Source organism: Microcaecilia unicolor, chromosome 11, assembly GCF_901765095.1.
Source record: "Microcaecilia unicolor chromosome 11, aMicUni1.1, whole genome shotgun sequence".
In the NCBI taxonomy this organism is placed as follows: domain Eukaryota; kingdom Metazoa; phylum Chordata; class Amphibia; order Gymnophiona; family Siphonopidae; genus Microcaecilia; species Microcaecilia unicolor.
The window spans coordinates 67,394,685-67,420,383 of NC_044041.1; the positions used below are offsets into that span (position 1 = coordinate 67,394,685).

Here is a 25,699-nt window from a genome sequence, read left to right on the forward strand (position 1 = left end):
TTTTTTTTTTTAAATTTCTTGTTTATTGGCACAACTTCATACAATACAAGATAGTGTGATCACAACATTGTGAAAACAAGAACCTTTCACAGAGAATCTTATCTAACAAAAAATAAATCTCAAATCTATTCAGACATATGCCAAACCTGTGATTTTCATTTTCTCCCCCCCTCCCCTCCCTCCTCCTATGCTTCCAAACAAGCTCTCCAAGTAGTTCCCCTCCCCCCACCCTCCCCTAACAATTCAGAATCCTGCTTTTTGCTGTGGCAGTGAGTGAGTCCCAAAACGGTGACCAAACCTTACAAAAGCGATCTCCCCTTGCAGAAGCCAAGTCCCGTACCCTCTGTTTCTCCACTGAACAGCACTGCATCATGGCGCTACGCCAGTGTGATGTGCAGGGGGCCTCTCGTGTTATCCATTGCTGCAAAATTGTTCTTTTCCCCATTAACACAGCTCTCCTTAAGAAAGCCCTCAGGCCCTCAGGCGGAGGTCCTTGCACCAGAAAGGTGTCAAATAGTTGGCCCGGAGTAGGCCTCCACCGTACCCTCCACATGCCCGACACCTGCCCGCCCATTGCCAGCCAAAACGAGCGCACCAGTGGGCATGACCAAAACATGTGTCCCAGGGAAGCTCCGGGTCCCCCACATTTGGGGCAATCATCCGACTCTCGCAAAGTTGCCCTGAAAGCTCTGTGGGGCGATATATGGAGGCGCAGCAAGAATTTGTAGTTCATCTCTGTCCATGCTGCATTCTCAGTCACTCCCTGTGACGATTTCAAGCAAATCTCCAGCTGCTGCGGTGTCAGACGCCAACGAAGTTCCTTGGACCATCTGTCACATATGAGAGTAGTGTCCAATGGCGTAAGAGAGTCTCGCAAGCAGCTATGGTAGTATTTCAGTGGAGTTCTCTGCTGCGCCTCCAGCCCCAACAAACCATCCTGTAGCTCCCACACACCCCCAGCCAGAGAGCCGGCCGGCAACGAGCGGACATAATGACTTAGTTGTAAATATGCAAATGTATCGCCCCCTCCCAGACCAAACTCCTCGCATAAGGTCTGAAATGGCTTCATTAACCCCTGCTCTGTTACTACCTGAAATAAATACCGGATCCCCTGCGCTGACCATTTTTTAAATAGGGTCGAAGACCCCCCCCTCTGGGAATGCCGGGTTACCCCGGATTGGCAACAGGGGTGACACCAATCTGTTCCATTTATAGGTTTTACTTATCCAGTGCCATGTTTTTCTTAATGGGTTCAAAATGTATTTGTAAGGACCTAGAGGAGGTAACTGGCCTGCTGGCGCCTGCAACCAATATGCAAAATGTAACGGTTCTATCAAAGCTGTCTCAATCCCAGTGCATGAAAAGTGTTCAGTGGATCGGAACCAGTCCGACAGATGGCGTAAGCAACTGGCTATCGAGAATAATTTCAGATCTAAAAGTCCTAGTCCCCCCTTCCCTTTCGGCCGCATCAATGTCTTGATCCCAATTCGTGCTCTCTTACCCTGCCACAGAAACCCATTAAGCTGTCTCTGGAGCCATGTATCCTCTTTGCAACTCAGGATGAGCGGGAGCATCTGTAAAATATATGTCCACTTAGGGAACAGTATCATGTTGTATAAAGCTATTCGCCCTTGTAGTGATAGGGGTAACCCCCTCCAACCCCGCAGTGTTGTTGCTAGTTTATCTTTTAGTGGGCCAAGGTTTATCTCAGCTAGTCGGGACAGATCCGATGGTATTAGTACACCCAAGTATCTGACCTCCCCCTCCGCCCACCGAAACGGAAAGTCTCCCACCCACTCCTCCCTCACCACGGATTTATATGGAAAATTCTTAAGATACAAATCTAAAAACATCAGATCTAGAAACCAACATTTCATTAACATTGAAGGTATGTTTTAAATAGAAAAGTCTTTACATTTTTTCTTAGTTAGATAAGAATTTGAGTGTTCAAAACATAGAGTAATTTCCTTCCAAATTTTTTGAGCTTGAAAGGCTTAAGAGATTTTCATTCAGTTTAAAGTCTCCCCCCTTTTCACTGAAGGAAGGGAGAAGGGGGAGTTATACAATCTCATAAAGTATGAAATATTATATCCAGGACAGTTGCTGTTTAAGACTCTCATGGGCCCTGCTTACAAAGGTGTGCTAGCGTTCGTTAGTGCTCACTGTGTAGGCGCCCACAATATTCCTATGGGCACCTACACAGCATAATTCGTCACCTTTTCTCAGAGATGGTCACAAAGAGGCATATTTTCAAAGCACTTAGCCTCCCAAAGTTCCATACGTTTCTATGGAACTTTGGGAGGCTAAGTGCTTTGAAAATAAGCCCCATAGTCATCAAAAACAACAAAAATCAAAAACGGTTATCAGAGCAAACTGTTTGTAATACAATAGTCGAAACCCCATCCTTTTAAGTGAAAAAGAAATTTACAGAAGTTCAAATATGTAATTTTTTCATGTCATGGGTCCATTAAGAAGCCTGAAAAATCCAGCCATTCTCAACATTTTGGATCTGCTACTTCAGTCACCTTTTCCAGAGATGGTCACATATGTACACAGAACAGGAATTAACGTGCACAAACCTGTTTTATGTGTGTATGCTTTTGAAATTACCCCCTGAGCTTATTTCCTTTGGCATTTTCTGAATTTTAAGCACTTTAACTCATGTTTGAAGAATAGTACTAGGGAAGGAGTTAAACAGCAGCATAAATTTGTAAGCCAGGGCTGAAAATAGCAAAGGTGCCAGGTGGCTTTAATGCCTTAAGCTTGGGATTCTGAGCCTGCCAGGCCACTGTTTGACAAAAAAATAAAACGTAGTAAAGCTGGAGAAAGAGCAGGAAGAAAAAATTTCAAAGTCGTCCAAATTTTTTTAAGCAAAACAAAAAATGTAAAATTACACAAGAGTAAAAAAGTGTGTGTTGGAGATCGTTTCTATTTGCATAACACTTCATTCACACTATAAATCAGGGTTGTCCATTCTTTTTCTCTCAGGGACCACATTTTATACTCTTTAACGTTCAGAGGGCCAAAACATGCATGCATGTGCGCAATCATGCTCTCTTTCTGAGAGTCACATATGTGCCCCCCTTCTGTAACCTATTCTCTCACATGTGCCCCCTTGCCTTCACCCGTTTTTGGTTCATTTTTATATTAGTTGAACATAAAGTAGCAGAGGAAGAATAAGCTGAAAAAAATATGAAGAGTGCTTCAGCTGCAGAGTCTTCCGGCAAGATCTCTGCTTCCCTGCTGTGACTCTAACTGTGAGCTTGAGCCACCGCACTGGAAGGTCCCACGAGACTTGATACTGCGAGGCCAACCCAAACTTCCAGTGCTGTGCGGCTCAAGCTTGCAGTTAGAGGAGTCATGGCAGGGATCTCATTGGAGAAATCTGGTTCCACTGAGCTTCTGTGGGCCAGAAAAATTAAGTTGGCGAACTGGGTTTTTTTGCCCAAGGGCCATAGGTTGGACAAGACTGCTATAAATGAAACAGCAAACTTGTTGCTTTACTCACAGCAGTGAAACCAAAAGATTAGGAAGGAAACTGCTGGTGTGAAGGAGAATGAAAGTAACAGCTGCAGGTGTGGGCAGAAACTAATTTCTGAGTGTGTAAAGGGAAAATGTATCTGGCTACCGTACTCTTTATTTTGAATAGATCACTCCTGGTAAATTGTAGGATTAAGACTAAAATACAAAAAAAAGACCACCATGTGAAGCAGGTCTTCCCTAGCATGTTCTGGGGACTCCACAGCTGGTCGAGTTTTCAGCAGGGGCAGCAGAACACTTTTTTTTTTTTTTTTTTTTTATGGGGCCAAGTAACTCACTCTTGCTCCGCCCCCAGGCTAATTGATGATGGTGTGTTGGGCAAAATATTGGTGGGCCACTCATTCCATTGCCCCTGGCTTTCAGTGTCAACACTGTATCTGCATGAGATAAACTTGCATAGATTAGAAAACCCAGAGAAGGGTGGGAAGCTGTGCCTCTAAGGTTCATTACATGTTATCGGTGGTTCTTACCCCAGTCAGTCAAGTTTTCAGGATAGCTGTAACGAATATGCATGATCTTTGCATGTGCTGCCTTCATTGTATGTAAATTCTTTGATGTCCTGAAACTCAGACTGACTGAGTATATCTGGAGCAAAGGTTTGTAATCTTTGGTTCCTGCACCCTTTTAACTGATCAATGAAATCCTCGCACCCCCTTTCCTAAATTACATGCCCGCTGTCAAGGATTTCCATCTGGGATCAATTTCAGCAAATGCACAAGGTCTTGGACAGAAGTTCCGCTCGATCCTGGTGAGCTCATAGCTGCCGGGTGGGGTTGAGTGCGAGCAGGTGCACTGAGATACTGTTTCCTCAAGGATGGGGAGACCTCCTCCCTGCTCAGAAAGAAAGCCTCCAGCAATACTCCCTCATGGCTGTGAGACAGCAAATTGAGTCATCATAGTCTTTGTCGAGCGGGTGCTCAGTAACTTTTCCCCTCCGCTTTCCCATCACAAAATCCAGAAAAGATAAATATACAGAAATTTTAAAGTATTAAACAGGAACAGTCAGCCTCAAGTCACACCTCTCTTCTACTCTCCTTTTGGCTGAATTAGTTTTCAGTTATGCTAGATTAAGTGGTAGGAACCACTCATTCACTAGTAGGAGATGAAGGGGGAGGAGCCACTCATTCACGAGTGGGAACGCTCATGCATGGTCAGAGATCTTTTTAGGCTTTTCTGGGTGAGCAGACCCAAACAGCACCATCATTCAATTTAGTCACCTGTGTGTGAATGACTATATCCTGGAGATAGTGAGGGAGTTTGCTCAATAGTGGGGGTGCTCAAGGCCCCTGTGCACCCATGGTAGTAGAAAAAGGAAGTGAGAACCTCCAGGATTTACTACAGCAGGTTGGAGGCAGAGATACCAAGTTACCCAGTTCCAGGCTCAAGATTTTGACCCAGTCCTGGTTTTGAACTTCCATTCCAAAGCAGTGTGGGATTTGGTAGTGCCTGGTCCTGCCCATTGAAATCAGTGCTGCAAGTTCCATAATGCACCAGGCTGGGGTGGTTAGAAATCCAGGACTGGCCCAAAATCTGCAGCCTGGAACTAGGGGGGGGGGGGGGGGGGTGGACAGCAGAGATGCCCTCACACAAATTGTGTGTGAAACTCCTATGACTGAAGGAGGATCTCATTGTCTCTTGCACACGGGCTTTCTTCTTGGCCACAGATTGAAGTACCAATGGCCAGCTGGATCCCCCAAGCCCCACCAGTGAAAAATGAAGACTCCCAGGAACATTGGGGCTCCCCAGCCTCTGCCAGCAAAGAAATGAATGAAAGTCTGGAAATGGTGGAACACTGGGATCCTGATAACAGAACAAGAGGTAAGGGTAATGGCAGAGGAGGGAGTGATTGAGAGACCCAATAGTAAGGTGGTTAGAGCAGTGTGCTGAGAAGCAGGAAAGCCAGTGTTCAAATCCTGATGCTTCTTGTGTCCTTGGACAATGCATTTACCCTCCATTGCCTCATGTATACAGCTTAGGGAACAATGTACTAGCTTTTTTCTCATTAATCAAGATGTGTAAATAGGCCCCTTAGCTTGTAAGCCTCCTTGGGAAGGGAATACCTCTTGTATCTCTATATAATTTTCCTTGAGCTTAGCTTTAGAAAGGTGAGGAATGAAAAATCAGAAGGGAAGTTTGCTGACTTGGGAAAGAGAGAGAGGGCACAGGAGCAGGTGTTGGGGGTGGAGTGCATTTAGAGATGTATCCCTGGCCACACCACCAGAAAATCTTGTTCTTTTGTTTCAATCATTAGGGTAGTCCACCCTCACTGACTGAGGAACCTGTTTCAGTAGGCACTATATCAGGTCAAACTAGGAGGGTAATTATAATACTTATTTTTAGAGGGCCACTGAATGGATTCAGCACTGCTCAGTGAGGATAAGGATGTTAGTAAAAGCTCATTAAAGCAGGCACTTGTAAGTGGGCAACTGGAGATTGTTCAAAAATGAAAATAAATTGACTGCCTTCCTGCAACTCATTCAATGTGATTTACAATATACATACACGATCAGTTTATGTAATAAACAAATAGAACCTCTGTCTTCACTCCCAGTACTGCCAACTGGTCAGGGTTTCAGGATATAGCTACTGAATATGCATGAGAGTAGGCATGTAAATCTCCTTCATACATATTCTATAGGGATATCCTGTAAACCTGACTTATTGGCAGCCCTCCAGAAAGTGGGAGTGAAGATTAAGAAAACAATAACAAAGTAATTTACTCAAGGTCACAGAGTGGTGTTGGTGGATGTAATGAGATTTGAACCCTTGCTACCGTGAGTCTCAACCCAGTCCTCTAGACTAGTGTTTCCCAAGTCCGGTCCTGGAGTACCCCCTTGCCAGTCAGGTTTTCAGGATGCATGAAAGATTTGTATATAGTGGAGGCAGTGTATGCAAATCAAGTTCACGCATATTCATTGTGGATATCCTGAAAACCTGGCATGGGGTACTCCGGAACCAACTAGGGAAATACTGCTCTAGATTAGATGTTCTTAATCAAAGGTTATTTATTTCATAAATTTCTATATCACACAATCTACCCATTCTAGGCGGTGGTGTACAATGTAACATACAAAATCATTAAGATGTAGAGAATGCCCTGTTTTCTCTGAGGACAAGCAGGATACTATATTCTGACAGGAAGGACTCCTGAGCTACAGGTTGTCTTCAAACAAAAAAGGGTAATAGAGTGGCCTGCAGCAGGCATGAGCTAAGATCTGTGGGAAGGCAACAGAAAATAACGACAAGGGAGTAGCATTGGATTCTAAGCCCCAAATCCATTTTGAAAGACTGTGTAGCCAAACTGACTCATATTTGGAGTCATGTTCCAAACAGTAACGTGAGTGTGTGGGCTGCAGTGTAAAGACCTGCAAGGGAATGTGGTTTGAGAGAATCCCCTCCAGGGCTGTGGGGTTCCCACAGCGATGGAAGCAGTTCTGTAGGGTTCCTGTGGATATGTAAACTGCACTTGTGCCAGCCTCTCACTTACCAAGTTCTTTTGAGTACCACCTCCTCCTCCTTGCTTTAACAGCGCAGATGCGGAAAGTCTTCCTTCAGCTCTGACACAGGCACAATCATCAGCGCTCCTGAGTGTTTCAAGTTCCAACTTCCGTTCCTTTCTTGCCTGCAGTGCTGCAGCTTGAGCGCAGAGAGAGAGCCAATCAGATTTTTTATTTTTTTTAGGTACCATTAAGTTCTTGGAGACTGGTAAGATTCCAGCAGGGATGGGTTAGGTTTCTGTCCCCATTCAACTCTACTACAGTCCACAATCCAGCTCTGCAAATCTCTTCTATGCAAGCTGACCTCAAGTGTGCTACTGACTGCCATTGCCATAGCTCTGATGTGAGCTGTGACATGATCCTCTTGAGTCAGTTTGCTTGCCAATTTGAAAAGAGTGTGATTACTAATGGCTGTTCTCATCCTGTTTTGGTTAAAACAAAAACAAATGGCGGGGTGGAATTTCTATGGGCTTTAGTCCACTCCAAATAGAAGACCATCTTGCAGTGCACTTTTAACTTTGTGATAAAAAGAAAAACACAAAAGGCAACAGTCTACTTGCTACATAAAAGTCTGTTATAAAAAGTAGACCGATACACATATATAAAAACAAAGAAATAATTTATTCAAACCAAGATAAAAGCAGTACTGCTTTTATCTTGGTTTGAATAAATTATTTCTTTGTTTTTATATATGTGTATCGGTCTACTTTTTATAACAGACTTTTAACTTTGTGGTCATGAGGTTTAGAACAGAATGTTGGCAGGACTGGTTAAGATAGGGCTCCACTACCACCTTAGGAAGGATGTGTGCATTTGTTTAAATTTTTTGTGAAAAGTGGATCCACAACTAGGCCCTGGAGCTCACTAACCCTACATGCTGAAGTGACCATCACCACCACTACAAACAGAACCTGCCAGGTCAAGTTCTTTAGGTTGGCAGGTATCCAGTGGCTCAAAGGAAACTTTCAGCAGCTGGGTTAAAATGACATTGAGGTCCCATGCAGGGGCCACTGAGGGGGGGGGGGGGGGGGGTGGGGGAAACAGAGTTCCCCAGGGGAACCCGGCACCAGGGTCTTTCTATCTCTCCTGCTCCTGATGGGACCTGGGTGATTTTAGAGGTGGATTAACCTTCCTGTTGGTGATGATAAGTTCCAATTGCGCAAAGGTGAGCTGTAATAGAGTTGGTCTTAAGATTTGACTCTGAACAATGTAGACGGTATTCAAGCATTTTTTGTGTAGAGCAGGCAAAGGGGGCTGTGGCCTTGGCTTCACACCAGATGGCAAACTTCTTCCACGTAAACCCACAAGACCTTCTAGTGGAATCTCTTTGGGAAGCCATGAGGACTTGAGTGACACTATCATGTAAGTTGAAGGAGTCCACTACTACTCTCTCTAAATCCTTGCCATAAGGGCAAGGGACCGAAGGTTGGAAGGTAGCAGGAATCTCTGATCCTGAGTTCTTAGAGTTAGAAAACAATCCAGTCTCTGTGGATCCCTGGAGGAAAGCTCCAGTAGGAGAATAAACCATATCTGTCTTGGCAAGTAAGGTGTGATCACAATCATGGTTCCTCAATCCTGTTTGAGTTTTCACTGTAAGAGGGATCAGCGGAAATGCATTCAGAATAACCTCTTCCCAATGGAGAAGGAAGGTATCCAAGGTTAGATTGCCCTGTGATCCCAGACTGGAGCAGAACTGAAGGACTTTCCTGTTGCGATGAGTGGCAAAAAGATCATTAGAGGGGGTGCCTCACTCCCCAAATATCTTCTAGGCTATGCCCTCATTCAGCAACCACTTGTGCTGTTGCAGAATCAACAGCTACTGAAAACCAGAAGGCAGGCATATTGTTTTTTGAGGACTGACTATTTTTCAATCTGAAATTATAGTTACTCTAAAGTCAACATACAGCTGGATGGGAGAAAAAGACCTCAGAAACCTTTGCAGAGATTTTCAATGTAATACCTCAGCAAATTGAGCTGAAATAGTCAATACACAAAAAAACAATCTGAAATTATAGTTGCTTTATAGTCAACATATAGCTGGATGGAAGAAAAAAAGACCTCAGAAGTCTTTGCACAGATTTAGAGAAATATCCAGAGTACCTGAATGTAACTCACCTTGAGCTACTACTGAAAAATGAGAGAAAAATCTAAATAAATAAATACTGAAATACCTCAGCGGATTAGGCTGAATTTTTATTTCATTGGTCATAAAGAAAACTCCCAGAGGTATTTTTGTGTGATCTAGTTCACATGCTCTATTTCCTGCAGACACCATGAGGCTCATTTTCGAAAGAGAAAAACATCCAATAAAGTGTCAAAGCACCATTTGGACTGATTTCTTCTCATAACATCCAAATTGATATTTTTGAAACCTGTTTTGCAGATGTCTGTCTATGCATTTTGTTTGCAGTGTGTCCAAATCACAAGGGAGCAGGTCAGGGCATTTTGAAGGTGGGCTTAGGGTATGCCTAACACTTGGATGTTTTATATTCATAATAGAACAAAACCACAACATCTAGGGCAAACACTTGAACATTTTAGTCTAGACCTGTTTTTCTAACGAATAAGACATTGAAAAAGTACCCTAAATGACCACTGGAGGGATTCAGGGATGGACCCCCTTCCACCCCCAAAATGTGAATAAAAACAGTACTCTCCAGTCTTTATGACAGCCTCGGATATCACAGTCACGTCCATTAGAACAGCATACCGATCCGTAGTGGGTGCAGTGCACTGTAGACAGGTGGACCCAGGCCCATACATCCCCCTACCTGTTACACTTGTGGTGGAAACTCTGAGCAAAACTCACCAGAAACCCATTGTACCCACGTATGGATGCCCCCTTCACCCATAAGAGCTATTATAGTGGTGTACAGGTGGGGGTAGTGAGTTTTGGAGGGCTCAGCAGACAAGATAAGGGAGCAATGGTGAGATGTGTACCTGGGAACATTTATATGAAGTCTACAGCAGTGATCCCTATGGGTGGCCCAATGCTCTCCTGGGATGTCTGGGGACCCAGTTTACTAAAAATGCTGGCCCTTCCTACATCTCAGTGGCTTAATTTTCTACGTTTTTCACGTGTGCATTTTTTGTTATGACCTGAAAAGATAAACATACAGAGCACAAAACCTTGTTACAAATGGTATTTTTGAAAAACACAACTTTTTCCCCCCCCCCAAAAATGGTTACATTTACTATTCAGATTTGGGATGGTGCAAAATGTTCAAAGTCTGACTTGGACATCATATCAAAAATGCCCTCTGTGTAACTTTGTAAGTCTATGTGCTTTGACAATACACCTCTTTGTGATTCTAATAAATGTACTTAAACCTTCATTCCAGTTATATGCTGACTATAATGCAACTGCAATTTCAGATTGCTTTTTTATGTTGCAAAATCAGCTCAGCTTGTCTGCCAGACGGTTGTCTTTCCCTACCACATATGTGGCTCTGAGGCATCCCTTGTGAAATAACCCAGTTCCACGTTCTGACTCTTCCCATCACAAGAGGTACAAACCTGGCCCTCCCTGCTTGATTAATATATTGCAACCTGATTTTCTGAGTGCCAACCAGTTTCTGAAAGCCTTTAGCGTGTTCCAAGAAGTTTATCTGATGAACTTTATTGGAGCAGACCACAGACCTGAGCATGGAACCCATCTGTATGTGCTTCCTATTCCAGCTTAGATACATCTGTAGTCAGTATCTTCTGAATTTGAGGACTTTAGAAGGGGACTTCTCTTGGTAGATTGAATTAAGGTTTCAACAGTTTTTATTAATGAAGCACAAAAATGGTGTTTACATAATGTAAATGTCTCTACAATCAATCAACACACACCAAGTACGGAAATTGTACGATATTACTCATCTCCATTAATCTTTTAACTTTATCCCCCCCCCCCCCCTTTGTACTATTAACTAACATTTAATCAACAAGATCTATTAACAGCAATTTCCCAACAACCCTTTCCCCCCATCTTTCCCTTCTACCAATTGACACCATATGTTCAAATGCTTTGACCCCCAAAATATAACCACCTTCAGGTGTCAGCTGTACATTCACAAAGCCTTGAATTAAGATCAAACCATAATGTGTGAATTTACTCCCCTCCGCAAGAGAGCCAGGGGGCCTGTGGTCTGATGGCCCTCCTACCCCTCCCCGCAAGATGTCCATATCATACTGGGGAAGGGCTAATATAACTCCAAATAGACTTCCCCCCCCCTACTACCCCCCCTCCTAAACCCTACCTCCCCCCCCCCCCCCCCCCCCCCCGCCTTGGTCTGCTCTACTGTCTTTCCAATTCCTAAAAGGTGGTAGGAAAAGGACTCTATTCCCATTTAGTTTCCAGTAGTTGCCGAGGGAAGCTTGGACAATGCTCCAAGTTTATTAATAATATGACTCCTCGCCCTGTGGGACAAGGTGTTAATATATCCTTCCCAGGTAAGGAAAAAATTGCTTTGTGTCCGAAGGTTAAGCAGAGAGTCCTGGAGCTCCATCATAAGTAAGTCATGTAAGCGATTCCTCCATTGCCAAAAGGAGGGGTTCAGTTCTTGTGTCCAGTTAACAAGTATGCACTTCATGCCCACCAAAAAAGCCTTATGGGCCATTATATTCTGGTATCTCGTACCCCCCTCCACTGGAGCGTGGCAACCCAACAGAATACTCGTAGGCTGCTGATTAACCGTTTTCCCTCCTATCCTTTCTAAATATTTAACTATCCTGGTCCAGAAAGCTGTTATAGCTGAGCACTTCCAGAAAGCATGGTAGAAGTTATTGTCCGGCGCACCACAGCGTCTACATTGGGCTGATTCTATATATCCCATCTGACACAGTCGAGACTGAGAGGTATATGCCCTGTATATCACTCTGACCTGGCATTCTCGAAGGTTTGCGTTTTGCGTCCATTTCAGGACTCCTCTCCAACCCTTCAACAAATCTCCCGGGGTGATCCCTCTTTGTGTGTCTGCTGTCCACTTTGCTGCCACTCGTGTGAGATCTCCCTGTGGCCTAGCCAGTAACAGCCTTTTATGTAATATGGATATCGAGATAGGATCCTCTGATATCATCTCAAATAAGTCCCCCATCTTAGTGGTCAGATCAACACCAAGTGCAGCTCGGGGGAGTGAAGCTATATAATGTCTAAGCTGTTCGTATGCAAAACATACCCCCCAATCTGCTACGTCTAGGTTTAATTCGGCCATTGTTTTAAGATTACCACTGGGCTCCAACCAATAGTGTATAAGTACATTATCCCCTTCTCCCCAGGATCTCACTATAGGATTTTCATCCCCTGGGCGGAACGCCTCATTCCCTAGGAGGGGTAGTAATCTACTACATCTAGGATCAAAGGACCACAGCCTAGCCAGGTCCTTCCATATGGCTTTTAAGGGCCATACCAATACACTAGTCCGCAACCTTGTAGGTAGGTCCTTCAATGCCCCATGTAAGACATACATCAGGTTTAAGGGGCTACACCTTGCTTTTTCTATCTCCAATGGGGTATAATCCTCCCTCTGCAGATACCAGTCCCCCAAGTGGCGCAATAAACATGCTACGTTGTAGCGTTTAATGTCCGGCATTCCCATCCCCCCGTTTCTCCAAGGCCTCACCAGTTGTGAAAATCGTATCTGGGGTCTTTTCCCAGCCCACAAAAATTTTGAAAGCAGTTTTTGTAAAGATCTCACTTCCTGGTGTTTGAGATACAATGGGATTGTCTGTAAAAAGTATAGCCATTTAGGGAAAAGCACCATATTAAACAAGGAGATGCGGCCCACCAACGATATCGGTAGTCCTGCCCATCTTCCCAGTGTTCTCTTGGTGTCTTCTAGCAAGTATTCTACATTAGCACTATATAGCAGCTTGGGGTCCTTGGTGAGCTGGATCCCTAGATATTTAAACGCATCCCCCACTCTTTTAAGTGGACAACATAGACTTTCCCACTGTGCCTCTCTCATGTGAAGTGTCATAACCTCAGATTTGTCTAGATTGAGACGAAAACCAGAGTAATCCCCAAATTCAGCAAAAATGTCCAGTAGGGACGGTAAGGACACCTGGGGGTCCTGTATTATAGTCAAGAGGTCATCAGCAAAGGCCGAGATCTTAAAGGAAGTTTGCTGTATCTGTACCCCTCTCACCTCCCTCATATTCTGGATTTCTCTTATAAGAGGATCAAGCACCAACACAAAAAGAAGGGGCGAGAGGGGACATCCCTGTCGGGTACCCCTGGCAATCCTGAATGTTTCCGAAGCCTGCCCGTTTACCCATACCTCCGCAACAGGTCCTTGGTACAGCGTTTCTATGGCATGTAGGAAAAACCCTTCCATCCCAAATGCCCTCAGGGAGGCAAACATGAAGTCCCAATTAACCCGATCAAATGCCTTTTCGGCATCAAAACTAATTATTAAGGCCGGGGTTGATGATTCATGTAGGCTTTCCAACGCTCCTAAAATCTGTCTCATATTTCGAGCTACTGATCTTTCTCGTACAAAGCCCACCTGAGACTCCTCCACTATCTCCGGCAGGATCCGTGCCAGTCTGTTTGCCAGAATCTTTGCCAGTAATTTTGTTTCAAAAGGAAGCAAAGAGATAGGTCTATATGAACTGGCTAAGAGTGGGTCGCGGCCTGGTTTTAACAAGACTATGATTTGTGCCTTCCTTAAAGACTCTGGTAGAACCCCCATCTCTATACATTTATTGAAAACCTCTGTCAGGCAAGGTACAATATCCAAGCTAAGGAGCTTATAAAACTCAGAGGAGAGTCCATCCACTCCTGGAGACTTATGCAATGGGCTGGCACGTATACCCCAGCTCACCTCGTCCTCTGTTATTAATTTATTAAGGCTACTTTGTTGTATCTCTGTGATCTGGGGAAGTGATTGTCCTGCTAAATGACACTCGGCTTGGAGCCCCTGATCCTCTGGAGGGGAATATAAAGCCTCATAAAACTGCCGGAATACTTCATTCACTCCCTCCAGAGTATGCTGAGTACCCCCCTGTGTATCTCTGATTTGTGACACATATCTGGAGCCACCCACTTGCTGTAACAGTCGTGTCATCAATTTCCCTTGCTTATTTGCATGTTTGTATAACTGATAACGATAATAAAAATTTGATTTTTTAGCTTTGGCATGTATTAACTGGTTCAAAGATGACTGAGCTTCTAATAGTCTTGATTTATTTAAGGGCGTTGGGTTAGTTCCAAATCTCTGGCGTGCCTGCCCCACTACCTTCCCCATCCTGACTATCTCTGCCTCTCTAGATCTTTTCTTATAGGAATGATATGAAATTATGGCTCCTCTCAGCACGGCCTTGGCCGCTTCCCAAAATAGTATCGGGTCTAAATGATAACTATTCTCATTAAACTCTGAGTATTCTTTCCACTGGGATTGTATATAGGAGGCAAATTGTGGGTCGTAGAACAGTTCTGTGGGAAATCGCCACCTAGGCCTCTGGGTTCTATCCCCACCACACCCAATTGTGATCCACACAAAAGCGTGGTCTGAGACCTGTGTTGGCCCTATCTCTGCCTGTTGTAACCAAGGAATCCTATTTGCCGAAACCAGGATATAGTCAATTCGGGATAGTGTATCATGTGCCCTAGATAAGTGGGTATAGTCCCTCTCTCCCGGATGGTACAGGCGCCATGCGTCGACTAGATCTAACATAGAGCACAGCCGTGGGACTCCCTTTGTCAAGTTCACTGGCCCTACTCTAGAGGCTCCAGTACTATCCAGTAATGGGTCATAGACTGAGTTAAAATCTCCCCCCTTGGTAGATTGAATTAAACTAGCATAGGGAGTCCCTGAAAGGAGTGGTAATGGGTTTGATATTCTGAAGGTTCCCTGTGGCTTGTTTCCACTAAGAAACTAGGGTCCATTGATCTTGCCTTAAATTGAGGTGTGATATGGGAGTGATATTATTTGTTGCATTTGTATCCCACATTTTCCCACCTCTTTGCAGGCTCAAAGTGGCTTACAATAAATACATCATGAATAGTGGAGATAGGACAGTTTAAACATTTGGTATTACAGAAGGATTTTGGGTTACATGATAATGATAAAGCATAGCAGCGATATAACAAGATAAACATTATAAGCAGGGCTTTTTTTGAGGGGGTACTTGGGGGTACTGAGTACCGGCACCTTTTCCATTGGCTGCTAAAATTGACCCATGGACCCCAAGTTTTAATGAAAGAGCTCAGGCTCTACACACCAATTTTGCCTTGTCATAGGTTCTGTGACTGGTTGTAGGGGGCCTGGCTATTGTGGGGAGGGTCCCTCAGTGATTACCCCCATCCCTGAAGGGTGGCCTAGCATTTGAGTACCGGCACCTTTTTCACTAGAAAAAGTGCACTGATTATAAGTCAGTTCTAGGTGCATGTGGGGAATTTCATATGTCTTGATCTTTGTTATATGTCTTATATGAATTGTGGAGGCCACATTGCCTAATTTCCTCAACATCTACCCAGCTGACATCTGCTAACTCATGTATTTCTACTACCACAAATTAAAATTACCATCTGCTGTTGCAGGAGAAATGCAAATGCCAGAGTCATATCTAGCGGTGCTCCAATTAATTCCAATTTCTAGGTGCAGCTTGAGGTAGCTTATTATCATCCCTAGCAGCTCAACACACAAGTGGTCATGCACATTGATTATTTTGCACCTTCCCTGATGTACTCTTGACCAGCCAGTCATCCAAATATGGAAACACATGCACCCTCACTTTGCGAAGAGATTTTACAACAACTGCTAGGCACTTGGGGCCCCTTTTACTAAGCCGCTTAAGGCTCTACCCATGCCAAAATGAACTTCCCGCTCGCCTACCGTGTGCCTCTTGTGGTAATTTCATTTTTGGCGCAAGTCTGCAAAATATTTTTTATTTTTGGATGCACGCAGGTCATTACCGCACAAATTCTTTACCGCTATGTCTATGGCTGGTGGTAAGGCCTCAGACCCAAAATGGATGTGTGCCAATTTTTGGCAAAAATGTAAAAAAAGGCATTTTTTGTAGGTGCGCTGAAAAATAATTCTGCGCACGCCCAGAACCTGCGCCTACACTACCGCAGGCCACTTTTTTACGCGGCTTAGTAAAAAGGACCCCCTGCTGAATATTCCTGGTGCTGACATGAGGCCAAATGGCAGTACGTGATACGGGAACTGATGTATCCCTGTTATGAATTTCAGATACCTCTTGTGACTTGAAGGATGCTTATACTCACATACAGACACATCCAAGCCCAGTCAGCATAACCAATCCCCTTTTTGAAGAACAGGAATGAGGGAAAGCATCCTGAACTTTTACTTAGTCAAATATTTGTTCAGGGCACTGAAGTCTAGGATGGGATGAAATCCCCTTGACATTTTTTTGTGATCAGGAAGTACTTGGAATAAAATCTCTTCTCTTTTTCCCATGCTGTAACAGGCTTGACCTTATTGGCTGTAAGAGGGAAGAGAGTTCCTTGGAAAGCAATGCCTGGTGCTGAAAACTTAATTTTGATACTTTTGATGGACAATTTGGAGGAACTTTTAGATTTGATACTTTTGAAGGGCAATTTGGAGGAACTTTTTCAAATTGCACTGCTTCTCTGTATCACAGATTTTCCTCTTGGACATCTGTGAACAGAGAAGACAAGTAGAGGAATCATGGGTATGGCATGGGTCATGCATTTGATATACTATGGTACATACAAAGTAGTTTACTTATTATATACAAGTAACTTTCTCTGCCCCTAGTGAGCTCACAAGCTAAGTGTTTTTGTATCTGGGGCACTGGCGAGTTAAATGACTTGTCCAAGGTCCCAGGGAGCCACACTGGGAATCAAACCCAGTTCTCAGCCCACTACACTAACCATTAAACTACTGCTCCACTCATGATTGGGTCCCAGGCATTCCAGGCACCAATTGTAACATAGTAACATAGTAACATAGTAGATGACGGCAGATAAAGACCTGCATGGTCCATCCAGTCTGCCCATGACAAACTCATATGTGTATACCTTACCTTGAATTTGTACCTGTCCTTTTCAGGGCACAGACCATATAAGTCTGCCCAGCAGTATTTCCCGCCTCCCAGCCACCAGTCCCGCCTCCCATCACCGGCTCTGGTACAGACCATATAAGTCTGCCCACCCCTATCCTCGCCTCCCAACCACCACCCCCTCTTCCCTCAACTGCTCCGCCACCCAATTTCAGCTAAGCTTCTGAGGATATATTCCCTCTGCACAGGATTCCTCTATGCATATCCCACGCATGTTTGAACTCCGTTACCGTTTTCATCTCCACCACCTCCCGCGGGAGGGCATTCCAAGCGTCCACCACCCTCTCCGTGAAAAAATACTTCCTGACATCTTTCCTGAGTCTGCCCCCCTTCAATCTCATTTCATGTCCTCTCGTTCTACCGCCTTCCCATCTCCGGAAAAGGTGCGTTTGCGGATTAATACCTTTCAAATATTTGAACGTCTGTATCATATCACCCCTGTTCCTCCTTTCCTCCAGGGTGTACATGTTCAGGTCAGCAAGCCTTTCTTTATACGTCTTGGAACGTAAATCCCATACCATCCTCGTAGCTTTTCTTTGCACCGCTTCCATTTTTTTAACATCCTTCGCAAGATACGGCCTCCAAAACTGAACACAATACTCCAGGTGGGGCCTCACCAACGTCTTATACAGGGGCATTAAAACCTCCTTTCTTCTGCTGGTCACTCCTCTCTCTATACAGCCTAGCAATCTTCTAGCTACTGCCACCGCCTTGTCGCACTGTTTCGTCGCCTTCAGGTCCTCAGATACTATCACCCCAAGATCCCTCTCCCCTTCCGTGCCTATCAGACTCTCCCCGCCTAACACATACGTCTCCCTTGGATTTCTCCTCCCCAAGTGCATCACTTTACATTTCTTCGCATTGAATTTTAATTGCCAAACCTTAGACCATTCTTCTAGCTTCTTCAGATCTTTTTTCATGTTTTCCACACCCTCCGGGTGTCCACTCTGTTGGAAATCTTGGTGTCATCCGCAAAAAGGCAAACCTTACCTTGTAACCCCTCGGCAATGTCACTCACAAATATATTGAACAGAATGGGCCCCAGCACCGATCCCTGAGGCACTCCACTACTCACCTTTCCTTCCTCCGAGCGAACTCCATTTACTACCACCCTCTGGCGTCTGTCCGTCAACCAGTTCCTAATCCAGTTCACCACTTCGGGTCCTATCTTCAGGCCGTCTAGTTTATTTAAGAGCCTCCTGTGGGGAACCGTGTCAAAAGCCTTGCTGAAATCTAAGTAGATGACGTCCATAGCACGTCCTTGATTTAATTCTCCCGTCACCCAGTCAAAGAATTCAATGAGATTCGTTTGGCACGATTTCCCTTTGGTGAAACCATGTTGTCTCGGATCCTGCAACTTATTGGTTTCCAGGAAATTCACTATCCTTTCCTTCAGCATGGCTTCCATTACTTTTCCAATAACCGAAGTGAGGCTTACCGGCCTGTAGTTTCCAGCTTCTTCCCTATCCCCACTTTTGTGAAGAGGGACCACCTCCGCCGTTCTCCAATCCCTCGGAACCTCTCCCGTCTCCAAGGATCTATTAAACAAGTCTTTAAGAGGACCCGCCAGAACCTCTCTGAGCTCCCTCAGTACTCTGGGGTGGATCCCGTCCGGCCCCATGGCTTTGTCCACCTTCAGCTTTCCAAGTTGTTGATACACACTCTCTTCCGTGAATGGCGCTCTATCCACCTCCTTCTCAGGTGTACTTTTGCCAGTCCCTCTCGGTCCTTCCCCAGGGTTTTCATCAGTGAAAACAGAACAAAAGTATCTATTTAGCAAATTGGCTTTTTCTTCATCATTTTCTACATAGTGTTTTGATGTTTCTTTTAGTCTCACAATTCCCTTTATAGTCTTTCTCCTTTCACTAATATACCTGAAGAAGTTTTTGTCTCCCCTCCTTACATTTCTAGCCATTTGTTCTTCCGCTTGCGCCTTCGCCAGACGTACCTCTCTCTTGGCTTCTTTCAGTTTCATCCGGTATTCCTCCCCGTGTTCCTCCTCTTGAGATTTTCTATATTTCTGGAACGCTAACTCTTTAATCTTTATTTTCTCAGCCACTTGCTTTGAGAACCATATTGGTTTCCTTTTTCTCTTGCTTTTATTTACTCTCCTTACATAAAGGTCTGTGGCCCTGTTTATGACTTCTTTTAGCGTGGACCACTGTCCTTCCACTTCTCGTATGTCCTCCCAGCCCATCAGCTCCTTCCTCAGGTATTCTCCCATTTTGTTAAAGTCAGCTCGCTTGAAATCGAGGACTTTGAGTTTAGAGTGGCCGCCATCCACATGAGCCGTTACATCAAAACAAACTGTTTGATGGTCACTGTTTCCCAGGTGTGCAGCCACTCGGACATTTGACACACTATCCCCATTCGTGAGCACCAGATCCAACGTGGCTCCCTCCCTCGTGGGTTCGTTCACCATTTGTCTGAGCAGAGCACTTTGGAAAGCATCCACAATCTCTCTACTTCTTTCTGATTTTGCAGACGGAACCTTCCAATCTACATCCGGCAGATTAAAATCTCCCAACAACAGCACCTCTCTTTTCTTCCCCAACTTTTGAATATCAGCAATCAGATCTTTATCTAGTTCTTCCAATTGTGTCGGGGGTCTATAGACAACACCCACGTGGACCAAGGTTCTATCCTCTCTTTTTAAGGTGATCCATATCGCTTCTTCCTTTCCCCAGTTCCCTGTCATTTCAGTCGCTGCGATATCATTTCTGACATACAGAGCTACTCCTCCACCTATACGTCCCTCTCTATCCTTCCTAAAAAGATTATAGCCTGGTATGTTTACATCCCATTCATGGGAACCATTGAGCCATGTCTCTGTGACTGCAACTATGTCCAAGTTAGACTCCAAAATCAGGGCTTGAAGGTCAGGAATTTTCTTGCTTAGACTGTGAGCATTTGTGGTCATCGCTTTCCATGTACATTTCCTAGTATGTGTTTTGGTTTTAGTGATTTGTGAGGGTGTTTTCTCTTTGGGTACCTTCTCATATTTTTGTTCCCTCTTCCTTGCTTTTTCTTCTTTTTCCACTTTAGTTTTATTTTCAGGAACATCAGAGTGCTGTAGTGGAGCAAAAGAATTTTGTAGTGGCAACACTTGTGCGGGCGGATGCTTCTGTGTCACATGATGAAGTCTGCCCGAGCCTACTGTGAACCATCTGTTATGTGGTTTTATTCTTTGAGGCAGTGGTGAGAAGTTATGATTCTGCACAGTCCTATAAGTTGCTTTAATTGCATCTAATTCTTGCATTACTTTACAGAGCTCTTGTTTTAAAGTAGATAGCTGAAGACAGATAGGACAAGCTTTAAGTCTCCAGATGATTGGCCTTGAAACTAAAGCATCACAATTATTGCAGAGAATAAAAGTCATCCTGATTGGTTGAAATGGGTATGAACAGGTGTACTATGTTGGAGTAGTAGCCTGCAAGACTGGCTGTGTATGATTGGGGAAAGTTAATGAGGACTGGTTTGTCTATAAATGAGTGGCAAACCCTGGGGTGGGTGGCTTGTGGGGTGGGAGGGTGGGATTATAAGTCCCAAAGTGTCAGCTGAATGCTGTTATCAAGGGAATGCTCTAGTTGAATGGACCCAAATGGTCCAGTTTGAGCAAGAATTTTCACTTGATTTAACTTTTAAAAACTGATATTGCTAACTTTCCTTATCACTAAGTCTAAATATTCCCAATAATTATAGCAGTTCCTCTCTATCAGAGTTTGGCAGGAACAGGAAGAAAGAAAGAGAGAGAGAGAGAGAAAGAGAGGTTTCACAGTGCTAAATTAAAATTATTAAGCAATAAGCAGTAAAATTTTAAAGAGATTATCAGGTAGCTCACCTAGAGAAACCAGCTAGTTGAGAAGTGTGGGGATTTATAGGTCAGAATTAAACCTTTCCTTTGCAGGAGATTTTGGTTCAGATTCCAGCACCTGCAAGTTAGATATAAGTGGTATTCCTTAAGTTTGAGGCCAACCCTGCCTCCAGCTGTGTGAGTATCTGGTTTGGATATGGTCCTCTTACACATTTTAAATCTACTGGGAACTTTTTTTTTCTGGGACAAGTTGGGAAAATAGCCACAGCAAAACCAAACAACTCAATAATAAATTATCCCTGGCCTGATGCCCAGGCCTAACCAGACCAGATAAGGCTGATGGAAAATAAAGAACATTTAAATGCCCCAAAAAGCCACCTAAAGTGTTACTGGAGGACAAAAGGGAGCCCCAGGCCCAACATGGCAGCAATAGGTCTTATACATGCTATGGGTACAAAACCAATTAACTTTATCATTTAATATAATTTTGACATTAGCAGAGGGGGAGTATTAGAACAGTGTGACTGAAGTGTGCCATGGAAAAATGGCAACTGGCTATGTCCTATACAAATGTGGCAAGTGGAAAAGTGCATGTATGCGCATTGCAATGCTTCCCAACGCTTTATAAAGGAGGTAGGGAGCATTTCTCACCCATACGTGAGAATATAGTATCTTGCCTGTCCTTGAAGAAAATGTGATACCCTGCTGTGGCAACAACTAAGATTATTATCCTCCCACTATTACCCACCAGAACTGCAAAAAGAGGTTTATCCCCTGAAGTCTTTAGTCTTATGCATTCTTTAATCTTATGGTTCTTTAGTGGCAATTTTTGGGGTAAAGAGGGGTATTGCCCCTCCCCATCCCATTCAATTCAGTAAGCATCCAGTACCATTCCCTGGATGGTCTAAAGCTATATTTGGTAAGAGTGGGGGGTTATAGTTTTTTGAAAATTCGCTATACCACTCAACTGACAAGCAGAGCAGAACTGTAAACACAAAGTAAGAAAGGAATGTCAATTTATAAACAGGACAGCAAAAGCACAGATAAGAAAGGAGAGAAAAACAATCATCAAAGGTACAAATCAAGAGGTTCCAGTGGACCGGTGTTAAACATCTTGAGAGGACATTCAAGATGGGATATGGTAAGCCTGATTAAATAGCCAGGTTTTTAGATCAGCTTTGAAACTCTTAAAAGGGCTGGTTAATACAGAGTTCCAAAGGGAAGTTGTTCCAGATGGAGGAGGGGGCCAAAAAAATAAAAGCCAGTCACAGTGTGTCTGGTGGACTCAAACTGTGCAGCTTTAGGATTGGACAAAAACTAAGCGGTGGTGGTTTAAGGATCTGAGGAGTCTGCTAGGGCAATAATGTAGGGTAAGGGAATTGATATACCATCTTTCTGTGGTTTTTGCAACTACATTCAAAGTAGTTTACATAGTATATACAGGTACTTATTTGTACCTGGGGCAATGGAGGGTTAAGTAACTTGCCCAGAGTCATAAGGAGCTGCAGTGGGAATAGACCCCAGTTCCCCGGGATCAAAGTCCACTGCACTAACCACTAGGCTACTCCTCCACTCCTATAGTGAGATCTGATAGCCTGGGATTCCCAGCCTCAAAGCCTTGAAAGTAAGAATTACAATCTATCCTCTGATACTCTCAGAGAGTGCAGCTGTCAGTTTACAGGTGCTGCTTGCTGAAAGATCATCCTGAGTGATATTAGTGTATCTTAACGTTGCCTTATAGCATCCCCTGCCACTCCAGTATATGAACCCACACAAACAACTCTGTCAGTATACCTCTGTCCTACTCTGCATACCTTTTGTTACTCCAGACCCTTACCCTACATACAGTTCTAATAGTACTTCTCAATTCTGGCTGCAGTACCTTAACCCCCATAAAAAGCTCTGCCCATGCATTTCATTCCTGTGTGAACAGATGGGCCAGAGACAGGCTGGGGGGGAGGGGTGAATTTATCAAGGCTGTGTAGGAATTAAGGGGTGCTGGGGTAGATTTATGCTTTGGAAAGTGTAGGAGTTAATGATTGAGATGCTGCAGATAGAAGACTGTGGATAGCGATTTTATCCTGGGGGTGGTTCAGGGAATCTCTGACTTCCACTCATAAAACACTTAGCTATATCCTGGAGCAAGAACCTGGAGATAAGGCAGTTTCTTTCTCAGCTGTGACCCTCTGGTCTCATTAAGCACAACTGTGCTCTATTCCTAGAATTAATCTCATGCCTCCTGGTTCCCTACTTCACTTTTCTTTCTGTTGTTTTAGTTTGATTCTGAAGTTTACTTTTGTTAAAAAAAAAAAAAAGAGAGAGGAATAGCTCTGTTAACAGATATTGAGCTTGTCAATTTACAGGTACATATAAAATATTCACAACTGTATACTGACAAATTTAACCCTGATCTGAAGAGAAAATTCCCTAAGAATCTGTTAAGATTTATTTTGGTAGTATTTAACAAGGGTTAGATTTTGAATATAGATTAATTAATTTACAGGAGGACTGACTGCAGAATATTTCCTAATTTTGTAATAAAAACCAACAGAAATATATTTATCTGGCATCCTATAGGCTCTGCAGCTTAGCCAAGAAAATGGTAATTTCTAATCTTTCTTGTTAGGCCGCAATTTGTTTCATTATGGCTTTTCTCCTCTACAGACAGAGCACTACTGCAACGGAGGCTGGCAGAGCTGCCAAGTTACCTATTCCAGGAGGGAGGCTTTTTGACCAGTCCTGCTTTTAAACTTACATCCCAAAGCATTGTAGTAGTTGTAGTCCATGATTCTAGCCATAGCAATCAGTGCTGCAGGTCCCATAATGCACTAGGATGAGGTTGGCAGAAATCCAGGACTGACCAAAAAGTCTCCCTCCTGGCCATGGGTAATTTAGCAGTTCTGGGAAGGTGTGCTATGGTCTACCACTAGGCCAAAAAAAGGAAATGGTTGATGGTACACTGTTCTGAACTAGATGTGGTTTTGTGCCTTCTCACTTGTGTTCTTTTCTGTGTAGGAACCAACTAACATCAGCTTAAATTAGTTCTTATCCACAATAGAATCAGCTCAAGCACTTACAAACTAGGAATCTGCCGTAATATGTTTTTTTTTGCTTTTCACCAGGACACTTTATGCTAACAGAGGATGGGGTGTAATGTCTATTCTTTGTCTAGGGCAGCAGTGGACTATTGGGTGTTTGGGCATACCTGATACCTCAGAGGGCTATTGCTATTTCCACCCAGACCTTCTACATACCTTTGCCTGCCACCGCTGAACAGGGTTTGAGCTCTCCTGCTGTGTCTCTGCAGTTGCCCCATTCTTGGTGTAATATTACTACTAAAGTGTGGGTGTGATTCTGCTTTTCCTCTCTTATTTAGCTTCCATATTATGCCTTGCTGAGTCAGAAGCCAAAGTATCCAGCATGAACTGCAGGTAAATTGGCTAGGCAGCAAGCAGGTAAAGGAGGTGCCAAGCAAATAGTACTCTGGTGTTTTTGGTCCTACCATGATGCTCCGTTATTGTAGACATGTTGTCCAGTGGCGTAGCCAGGGGGGTGCCAGGGGAGCAGCCGCTCCCCCAAATGGAGTTCTGCCAGCTCCGGTGCCTATTTTTTTCTCAACATGTTGCATTGAAAATGTGCGCCAGCACCGGCGGAAGTCTGCTCTCGCTCCCCCCGTGTCGTCAACCTGGCTCCGCTTCTGCCGTTGTCCACTTTTATGTGCCTTGCTCTGAATAGGAGGAATCAAGGCCAGCCTGTACTAGATCTAGGTAAGCTGGATGTACCCTTTCTCTCAAGTCCTGTCTCCTTCCATTGAGGAGGTGGAGATCTGGACAGAAATGTATGCTCACAGCCTGCACATCTTTATAAATCCATATACTGCTGCTGTTGAACTGCTCCCTATTTTGTTGAGAATGTATGTAAGGAGCAGATAAGAATGTATGGTGGGGGAAGGGTTGGGCTCCTCCAGATTTTACCTTCTTCAGGTGTTAGGGCCTGCACTTCCCACCAACTGTGTATGCATGAAACAGATACATACTATCAGGTAAACATAGCTTTGACAACAGGTGCTCTCGTTTTTAGTGAGTCATCCTTACAAATAACTTGTTTTAAGCACTTCTGAGCCAGGTTTCAGGAGTTAAATTTCCTTGTTCAAGCTGGATCAAAATGACCCAGAAGATGACACTGCCATCAAATACAAGTGATCCATGACTTCCTGTGAAGGGTGTTTGATGTGTTAATGGTAGACAGGTGGTAGGATTATTTCTACCTGACCCCCCTCCCATTCTGTGAATTCCAAATTGATAATTTTGACTTCAATTTTCTTGTGTTATCTTAAGTTCATTGCTGTAGTAATCTGGTTTCAAAGTTTCCCTACAGAAGTGTTACCTTGCGTTTCTCTATTATGAGTATTTTGTGTTTGTTGGCTTATTCTTCAGTTTCTTGCCTATTTCACTAATCACTTTTCATATTCCCTGCATTAAATAATACTGTATCTATTATGTTTGAGGAGGCACATGGAGAGGGTCCTTTGGGCTGAATGTCTTTCCCATCTGTCCCATGAAAAATACACAAATGGACAGTACAGTAGCCAAGGTTAACAATTGCTCACAGGTTTTACACTTGTGCTGATTGATCCCTTTTTTGTCTTTTTTTCCCATGTAATTTAGAGATGTTCAGTTTTGTTTTATTTAGTCTGTTTCATGGTCTGTGTTAGTGCTTACAGAATGGGAGAATGGACTAGTGGTTACTGCAGTGGATCTTGATCCTGAGAAACTGGGTTCAATTCCCACTGCAGCTCCCTGTGACTAAGCAA

At 43.9% G+C, this 25,699-nt stretch overlaps 1 protein-coding gene across 5 annotated transcripts in view; it reads left to right on the forward strand.

The window, feature by feature from the left end:
• The first annotated feature begins 5,310 nt into the window (after nt 1-5,310).
• The window catches only part of LOC115480552 (CTD small phosphatase-like protein 2), a 51,412-nt gene continuing 31,023 nt past the window's right edge, over nt 5,311-25,699 (forward strand). The window contains exon 1 of one of the 5 annotated variants that reach the window (XM_030219310.1): nt 5,311-5,358. The gene's annotated coding sequence lies outside the window, so the exon portion shown is untranslated. Of the gene's footprint in view, nt 5,359-21,986; nt 22,028-23,161; nt 23,250-24,564; nt 24,654-24,886; nt 24,929-25,699 lie in introns of those variants that run through there. The other 4 variants (XM_030219311.1, XM_030219308.1, XM_030219309.1 and 1 more) reach the window with 4 other exon arrangements.